The sequence below is a fragment of the Apus apus genome, chromosome 2, assembly GCF_020740795.1.
Source record: "Apus apus isolate bApuApu2 chromosome 2, bApuApu2.pri.cur, whole genome shotgun sequence".
NCBI lineage: Eukaryota > Metazoa > Chordata > Aves > Apodiformes > Apodidae > Apus > Apus apus.
The window spans coordinates 107,574,258-107,583,871 of NC_067283.1; positions in this window are offsets into that span (position 1 = coordinate 107,574,258).

Genomic DNA, 9,614 nt, shown 5'->3' on the forward strand with positions numbered 1-9,614 from the left:
AGATGAAATATTCCCTTGTTGCTTCATCTCACAGACTCTTTTCTGTTTTCATATATTTCCAGTGTGCACTGAACATTGGCCATAGTCACTTCTCTCACATGTGCCTTGTACGTCTGCCCTGCTATGGGCATTGACTTGGTCCTGTGTTTGGGATAGAGATTGGTGCTGTCTGTATGGTCTGGCTACACAGAGATGCCTTTTCCTGGAACTATCTTAAATAAGGAGCAACAGTTGGTAAAATATGTAACTGTTTAAAGTATCAGATACCCAAGTTATTTGAAGAAGCCCACTCTGAACCATCCCAGGCTGCTCACCCAAAGTTGAAAGAAACCTTTTAGTTTGATCCACTTATTTCATACATAGGGATGACAATCCTTCACTTCACTAGTGTATTAGAAAGATAAATATATGTGTATGTGAAGCTCTCAGATGTAATAGTGACAAGCACAGAAAAGCCTAGGAAGAAGCTAATATTTTGTACTCTGAAAATGGGGCTTGGGTTAAGGGAAAATCTGATGCAGAAAAACCCAGTTCTACCACAACCTTTTCTTTCTTTTCCTGCCAAACTTTCAGCCCACCCCCTGATACTGTGGGACATGGGGGAATTACTAGGGTAGGAATGATTGCACCGCCTCCACCAGATTACAGCAGCAGAGATTCCCTATTCACTGGGGAGGATCTACTGTGGGAATCTACAGTCGGTTTAAGTTCAAGCTCTGCTTATGCAGAGCATAAACTGCACAAACTTGGCAAGCAGAACAGCCTGTCCCTTAGGAATATTAACAGATGAATGCAAACTCAATTACCTTGCTTTTTCATTCCAGTTGGGTTATTTGTATTGTGTACTAAGTATATCAGCATCTGGAGTCACTTTGAACAACAGGAGAAAGCATCTTCCGGTGTCAAAAGTAGAATTTTGTACAGTATTTATGACTCAAAAAAAGTCAGGGTTTTGGCTGTGCTTTGTTTCTCACCATCCTGAAAAAAACAAACAAACCAAAACCTATGTAGAAGGTTCATCATCTCCAAGCTCGGGGGGCGGGAGGGGTTTGGCTATATGGCTAAATGGCTGATAGCCATTTTGCCTATGACCCTGTAAAACTGAAAGACGTAAAACCAGCTCCTGAATTTTCCTTACCATTCTCCTCCCCACCACCATCTTCACTATCCATTAACCCTGCTCATTACTGAAAGCTGAAAACACAAAAGGAGTAAACATTAGTTAATGAGGTTTGCACCTGGGGGTGGTAAACAAAGCTGCTCTCCATGCCTGTGAGCTCTTGAAGGGAAAACTCGCTGCTGTATGAAAGCAAATCTCAGCACAGAATGGACAGGCCTGCCTGTTGTAGGGTATGTGTGCAGGAATGGGAAGAATATTTTCATTTTTATGATTTCATAATTACACAGGGAATGACGAGGAACAAAATATTTCCTAAATTTGTTCCTCCAAACAGAAAATACTTATTTGCCTTGTCTTTGTTTTCATTGTAGCTAAAAGGAGAAGTTGATGCTAATCTGATTCCTCCCTCCTCTGTAGTTTGGGACATTTCAAATCCGTACTTTTCATCCTGGGGTTTTGTCTCAAACAGAGAGAATCGAGACTTTGTCTTGGACTTAAAGAATCAAGACTTTGTCTGAGATGCAATCATATGGTGCATGCTAAACAGAACAAGTCTTTGTGTACCATTGTTATCAAAACATTATAGCACCAGGAAATAGCTAGACATGGACTTTTCTTTGCTAGTTAACTGCTACCATAGTTCTGTTAAAGTTCAACTCATTTTACTTTTAAATCTTACTGCAGTAGCTGAATGCTTTGGCAAAGAAAGAAACAGTCTATAAGACAGTTCCCTGCAAAACAGTTCTGCACATATGGAATGAGCATGTTTTCACCTTACCGTTTCCTCCAGTCAATCCACAGGTCTCTGAATGTGCCCTCCCTCTCACCTACCTGGTGGAACATCACCAGTGAGCAGCAGACAGGGGCTTCCTGGGCAAACTGGCCCCTTTTGGGAGCTGTACGCCAGGGCCAGGCTCGCCCCTTTGGTCATCGGGTGCCAGAGTCAGGCTCAGTCCAGGTCTTGAAGGTGCTGCTGCAAGTTGTTCGGTCCTGCGTGGTTTCACTTCCGTAGCAGAGTCTGCCTCTCTCTTTTGGTACTTTCCCCTGCGCAGGGCTACAGCATGAAAGAAAAGCCAGCTGTGTACAAGCAGACCTCCCTAGGCATACATGAAGGGATGGATTTTCTTCTGTTCTTCTGGAGCTCAAATCAGGGTGAGGATTAACTCCACTTAAGACAATGGAGCCAAACCAACACAAAGTCAAAGGAGAATCAGCCTGTAGCTCTAAGAAACATCCATTCCCATTACTTCCCAGACTTTTATTGCTGCAAATATATAAATCTTTGTATTAACTGACTTCAAAGATCATAAAGCCTTAATTGTGTGTGCAGCCTACTAGTAACACAGTGTGCTGCTGATGCATAAAACACGCATAGATAGTACACAAATACAGCCAGCCAGGGCTTAAATTTAGCTTCAACCACACAAAAGATATCTTTATAACTAAGAATGATGGGAAGAAAGATCTCATTCCAGACCAGACGAACAACTCATTTTTTCACTGATCCTGGTTTTGGCTGACCTGACTTAAACGTGACCCAAGACATTTCTTAGTGCTTTGGAAACTGCATCAACATGCTTGGGTTGGAGATGCCACAGTCAGAAAAGAAAAAAAGGGGGGGATTCTCTTTTTAAAATTCTGCTGTTCCTTTTTAAAATAGATCAGTGAGGCACAGCTTTTCCTATAGCTGTAATTTTTCAGGCTAAGCAAACTCCAGTAATTTCAAAGGCAGTTGGGAGCAAGGGGTCACTTAGGGCCAGCCAGCAAAAAAAAAAAAAAAATTAACTCTTTATTCTTTTCCAGTAAAAGCTTTCATCATGTTATTATTCTTGAGAAGAGTTTGCTTATAAAAGAACAGGTAAACTTTTCTGTGCAAGAAAAAACAAACTGAGAAAATATGTAGCAATAGCAGTCTCAGAGGTGTACGATAACATTGATGAGGGAAGAGAAGGGAACACCAAGGGCATTTCAGCTACACGTTTGTCCAGTACCTATCACGAGTGCAGGACTAGGTTTAATTAAATGATGACTGTGACTAGATAGCTGGTGTCAACAGGAGACTGCCAGAAGGTACGTACACCTTTCAGCAGCAGGAGGCTATTAGCTGTGCAGCAGAGGAGCTTTTCCTGGTATTATCATCAATGCTGAGAGATCCAAAGCCTTTCCCTATGAACATATACCTGAAAGTCTTCAGATTTAGGAGGAAAAGAGTAATGATCTATCAGCACGTCCCCATCGAATACTTAACACAAATAGAAGGTTTCATGATTGCTTTGTATCAGGCTTCTCTGCATGCTTCATGTAACAAGTGTTTTATGAGCTAATGTGTTAGGTGATTTTTAGATAATACATTTTATATAAATGACTAAATAACCCCAAAACACTGAAATGCCAAGTGTAGTTATGTAGGCTGTCCTTGCCATTAGGATGTCTCTAAGTTGAAGAGTTATGGGTTTGATGGGTGGACTGTTCAGTGGATAAGGAACTGGCTGGATGGTTGCATCCAGAGGATAGTGGCCAATGGTTTGATGTCCAGATGGAAAACATTGACAAGTGATGTCCCTCAGGGGTCCGTACTGGGACCAGTGTTAATATCTTCATTAATGATATTGACAGTGGCATTGAGACCACCATCAGCAAGTTTGCTGATGACACCAAGCTGGGTGGTGCAGTCGATACACCAGAGGGACAGGATGCCATCCAGAGGGACCTGGACAAGCTGGAGAAATGTGCCCAGGTGAACTTAATGAGGTTAAACAAGGCCAAGGGCAGGGTCCTGCACCTGGGCCAGGACAACCAGAGACATGCTAGAGAACAGCCCTGTGGAAACAGACCTGGGGGTACTAGTGGATGAAAAGCTGGACATGAGCCACCAATGTGCAGTTGCAGCCTAGAAGGCCAACTCCATCCTGGGCTGCATCCAAAGAAGTGTGGCCAGCAGATCGAGAGAGGTGATTCTGCCCCTCTAGTCTGCCCTGGTGAGACCTTACCTGGAGTGCTGTGTCCAGCTCTGGAGCCTCCAACACAAGAAGGATGTGGACCTGTTGGAGCATGTCCAGAGGAGGACAATGAAATGATCAGAGGGCTGGAGCACCTCTCTTATGAAGACAGGCGGAGGCAGCTGGGGTTGTTCAGCCCGAAGAAGATTCCAGGGGGACCTTATAGCAACCTTCCAATACCTGAAAGGAGCCTGTAAGAAGGCTGGGGAAGACCTCTTTCACTAGGGCATGTAACAATAGGAAAAGGGGTAATGGTTTCAAGCTAGAGAAGGGTAGATTTAGGATGGACATTAGGAAAAAGTTCTTTAATATGAGGGTGGTGGATCACTGGAACAGGTTGCCTGGATGGGTGGTGGGCCCCCATCCCTGGAGGCATTCAAGGTCAGGCTTGATGGGGCTCTAAGCAATCTGTTCTAGTGTGAGATGTCCCTGCTTACTGTAGGGAGGTTGGACTAGATGACCTTTAGAGGTCCCGTTCAACCCAAGATATTCTATGATTTTATGATTCTGTGTGTTTAGCGGAAGGATGGACTCCAGGCCTGAAGTCACACCTTTCAGCATTGGCCATCCCACAAAAGTAGTGGGACTTGCTGCTCTTGCAGTAAAACTCTGTCCTTTCTTCACCTGTCCGATGTAGCTCAGGTTTGCTGATTTCAGCAGGGATTCAATTCACATGTATTTAAAAGTTATTTGCCATCCTCCTGGCATGTCATAGTGTAGATTTAAATTTGTTTAGTACTTTTTGAGTATTGGTATGGCATTAAAAAAACCCAAGCAAATCCTAAGTGGCTCTCAACTAGGTGAAATAATGATAGGTTGGAACTGGAAAGGCCTGGCCTCTGTAGTTTGAGCGCCAAACTGGGGAAACTGGGATAGACATTCAGGCTTTGAAACACCAGCTATCTTCTGTTTGTTTGTATCTACATTTACATTGGGATAAACAGCTCTCAGCAGAAGAAAATACAATTTGTTTAGGTATTTCAGCCGAAGGACAGCAATTATAACAATAAGGCACTCCTTGCCCTACCTTCAAAGCATCTGCTAGTATCAACAGTGGACCCGAGACCAAGTCCTGAGGCTTAAATGTCTTCCAACTAATCCAAATTGACACTTCAGACATCTGCTATTTGGATTAGACACTGTGAAATGTTACAAACATTTTCTAGTTAGAGCATTTTTCTCCCATTGATTACAGACTAGAAGGTACTTTTGTACACTGCAATGATGTTGCACAGTCCTTCTTGAGAAATTAGTTTCTTCATCTGCAATTGCAGAACGCGATCGGTGAACAGATCAGACACCAATAAATCTTTAGTCTCAGACCATCCAAATGGTTCAGCAGTGACCTCTGAAATGTCTACGGTTCCTTAGTTGTCAGGAAATGTGTTGCCTTACTAAACCTTATAAACGTTTAATAAGATTTTTAAATTACAAAGCACTAAGCATGCTTGCTGCTTTTTTTCTCACCCTCCCCCACCGAGCCCCTAGGAAAAACCACAACACACAAATGGAAGGATTTGGTGTAAAAAACCCTTGGTGGTCTGGAAGTGTGTACCAGCAAGGAATACCCTGTAGCAACAACTTACAGTAGCTCCCCGTGCTGGCTTTGACAAAACCAAAGGGAGCCTTGTCCAGTGTTCCTGAGATTTCCATAAGTTGACTGGGACATGCAGACCCTTTAAGCAAAAGTCTCTTCTTTTACTTTATAAACACGTCTGCAGCATATAAACCGTTACAAAGAATAATTTTTCAAGGCTAAGTCAAATATGAATTTATTACATGGTTTAAAAATGCCAAAGATAACTTTTTAAAAAGAATGGTGACTTTTATTTATGCGGTGCCATTAGATTAATGCAGTAATATGTTTTGATTTTCACTGAAGTGCATACGAGAACATTTTTTCGCCTTTTCCTTTCAGTACAGATAGTACAGTTTACAAAAGTGTAAGTGTAGAGAATCAGAAGGCAAGACAGTTAATAGTATTTAATTCTGCTTGTGCCTCTTTGGCAGGGCTGCAGCAAGTAATTCTACTGGGTTTGATTAATTTTTTCTTCCAGGGATACTTGATCACTTTTGTAAAATACTTTAAGATCTGTGGTTGAGAAGTGCAATATAAAGGTTAATTGTTAATTTTGTGCCTGTTACTGAAAAAAAGTAGTGCTTTCATCCTCTTTTTTTCCTTTAGCTTTTCAAGTATTTCTAAATCCTCATTTTGTTTCTAAAAAAACAGCTTAAATATTCTGCTGTCATTACATTTGTGAATGACCCTAACTGGTGTGGACAAGTAGCTCAGTGCAAACTGTCTGTCACAATCAAAGACTACAGATAGATCTGACATTAAATACTTTCACTAAAACTGAGTCACCTCGGGCAATGGCTGTTTTGAATTGTGTAACGTAAATAGTGCCACATCACCAGTCAGATGAGAAATATGCAAAGAAAAAAATGAAGATATTTTAAGGAGCTGTAGTTTGGGGACATGGTAAATTTGGCTTTAGAACTTCCAGTATCAGATCAGAAGTTTGCAGTCACAAGTCACATACTGCAAAACATTTTGGTAAAAATATCACGGTTTTAGCTGAATTCTGTTTGAAACAGTGCTAATTCTGTGCAGGTGGATCTTGGGCTTGTTCTGATACTCTCAGAGCAAGTTTCATCAGCCAGTTCTTGACTTCTTGTTGTATTTTTCATTTCCAGGTTGCTGTTGCTGGTCACTGGTGTCCTTCAACGGGAGATTCAAGTCGGATCCTCTTTAATCTCTCTGTATTGCAGCTGTTCCCAGCTACCTATCCAAGCTTTTCCTTGGATATCTTACACACTCTGCTTTTGACCTCTTCTTTTGCACCATCCTCATATGCTGAAGGTGGTGAAGAAACATAAGACGATCATGGGGCCAGAACTGGGTTTCTATCAGTAAAAAGGCACACTACGAGTCATGTACATCCTTTGTATTTCCTTAGCCCTGTCTGCCAAAATCCAGCCTGAACCCAGCTGAGGAGCTGGACACAAGTTGGCAGCCTACATCACGATGGAGTTCATAATGTCATTTCCATGTGGATATTGCAGAATGGACACCAAGGAGACTGGAGCAGTGCAAGGGGCAAAGCTTTGAAGTGTGACTACAAGAAGCCTAGTGACAGGGACGGATGGCCTGGTGCAGTAGTGTGCTGCATGTCCCTGAGGAGACTGGCTTATCTAAAGCAGGTACACTGGCAACTTGAGGGCACAGTTCCCTTCATCTGAACCTAGATGATCTCTCATCAGACAAAAAAGGGAGATTTAGGGGTGGTGTGAGTGGAGTGTCCCAAGATGTGCAGTCACAGGGGAGAAGGGTAGGCAGGCAGTGCCTTCTCTGTCACAGAATCATAAAATCACTTAGATTGGAAAAGGCCTTTGAGATCATCTAGTCCTCGGATGTTGCTTACAGGAGGTAAAAAAAAAATAAAATCAATCACCTCTGGCCCAAGTAAGGAAGCCTGCTTGAGAGCTCTTTTCTACTTGCATTTTTTTGTTTATTTGTTTGTTTGTTTTACTTCTTTTGTGGGGTGCTCCGGATTTCTGGGCATGTTTCCAGGGGCTGTGTGCTTTGCCAAGCAGCAGCCTTGCATTCTTGGGTGGGCAACATCCTGGTTCCACCCTATCCTGAACAGGGTGTGCTTACATGCACGCATGTACTGTCAAGCACACTTTATTTCAGACAGAGATGTCTGGTGAAGAGAAGTTAGACGAAACCTGCATTTCTCCTTAGTTAGCATACCAGCAGCTATAAAAATGAGCTGTAGCTTGACATAGTGCTGTATCTCTTGGAGAAATCCCAGGAGAAGAGATGCTCCCCCAGTCATGCAGAGCCTCCTTCCAAGGTCAGGTTCACAGTATCTCTTGAGGCAGCAATTTGCTGTTGCAGTATTAGTGACATACTTCGACTTGAATGACAAGTGACTTCAACCAATTAGAAATTATGTGGACGGATCACTGTCACATTCTCCAGCAGGGCAGAGATTTCCTCTGTGAACCACTGCCCACAGACATTTCCTGGACAGAGAAGGAAAAAACTAGCAACGCAAGGGCCTAAATAGAAATGAAATCTTTGTAGCGGAGGAGAAAATAAGAAATGCTTAAATTTTACCACAGTGCCCCGGGACACGGGTGTATAATTCAAGGGGATCATCATAAATTTGCAGCAGTGAAAGCCAGGGAGCAGGAAAAGGCAGCCGGGGCGACAAGGGAGGATCCAGCCCAGCACAGCCGCAGGCCCCGGAGCAGAGCCCTGTTGCGGGGCAGCCATGCGGGGCAGCCCCGGCTGCGCTCACGCACGCTCGCCAACACCCCAAGGAGGTGAGCGCAAACCAGCCTCCCCAGGGGAACGCAGCGCAGCTCCACCAGTGCCACCCGCAGCCGCAGCGGCAGCGGTGCCGCCTGGGCCAGGCCCCCGCGGGAGGCAGCAGCTCCCCGCAGAGCAGCCAGGGCCGCCCGCAGCTCGGCAGGGCGGCCGGCCCGCCCCTCCCGCACGGCGGCACAGACAGGCCGGCCCGCTGCGGTGCGGGCGCGGCGGTGCCGCTGGGCGGCGCTGCGGGAGCGCGGTGCGGGCCTGGCGGGCGGCGCGGGCGGAGGGCGCGGCGGCGGCGGGGGCTGCTCCGCCCTGCCCTGCTTCCTGACCAGGCACCGGCGCTTGTGGGGAGCGGTGAAACTCTGTGGAAAAAAAAAAAAACAACACGCGTTCTGTATTAAAAAATATATAAATCATCAAATCACAGAATGGTTTGGGTTGGAAGGGTCCTTAAAGATTTATGATTCCAACCCCCCCTCCATGGGCGGGGACACTACCCGCTAGAGCAGGTTGCTCAGAGCCCCATCCAGCCTGGCCTTGAACACTTCCAGGGATAAGGCAGACACAACCTTCCTGGACCACCTGTGTCAGTGTCTCACTACCCTCACGCTGAAGAATTTCCTCCTAATGTCTGACCTAAATATACCCTTTTACAGTTTAAAGCCATTCCCCCTTGTTCTACCACTACAAGCCCTTGTAAAAAGTTCCCCCCCCACAGCTTTCCTGTAGGCACCTTCAGGTACTGGAAGGTGCTATAAAGTCTCCTGAGAGCCTTCTCTTCTCCAGGCTGAACAACCCCAGCTCTCTTCAGCCTGTCTTCATAGCAGAGGTGCTCCAACCCTCTGATCATCTTCGTGGCCCTTCTCTGGACCTGCTCCAACTGTTTCTAGGCACAGAGGAAATGTTTTGTGGGACGATGACACCCCTGGTGCTGCTTGTTTGTACGGACATGAACCCCTGATGACCCTGTCCCCTGGGACCCCCGGGCAGCAGGGGCACCACCAGGCTCACAGAGAGTGGCAGGCACTGCTGAAGGATCACTTGGGAGCGTGGTAAGAATGCTTTAATACATCCCCCGCACTGAGGCTGTGCTGATCAGGTATGAAACTCTCTGGAGGGAAAAGTAAAGATTTCTGTGGAAAGGAGAGAAGGATGAGCAAGCAGCACA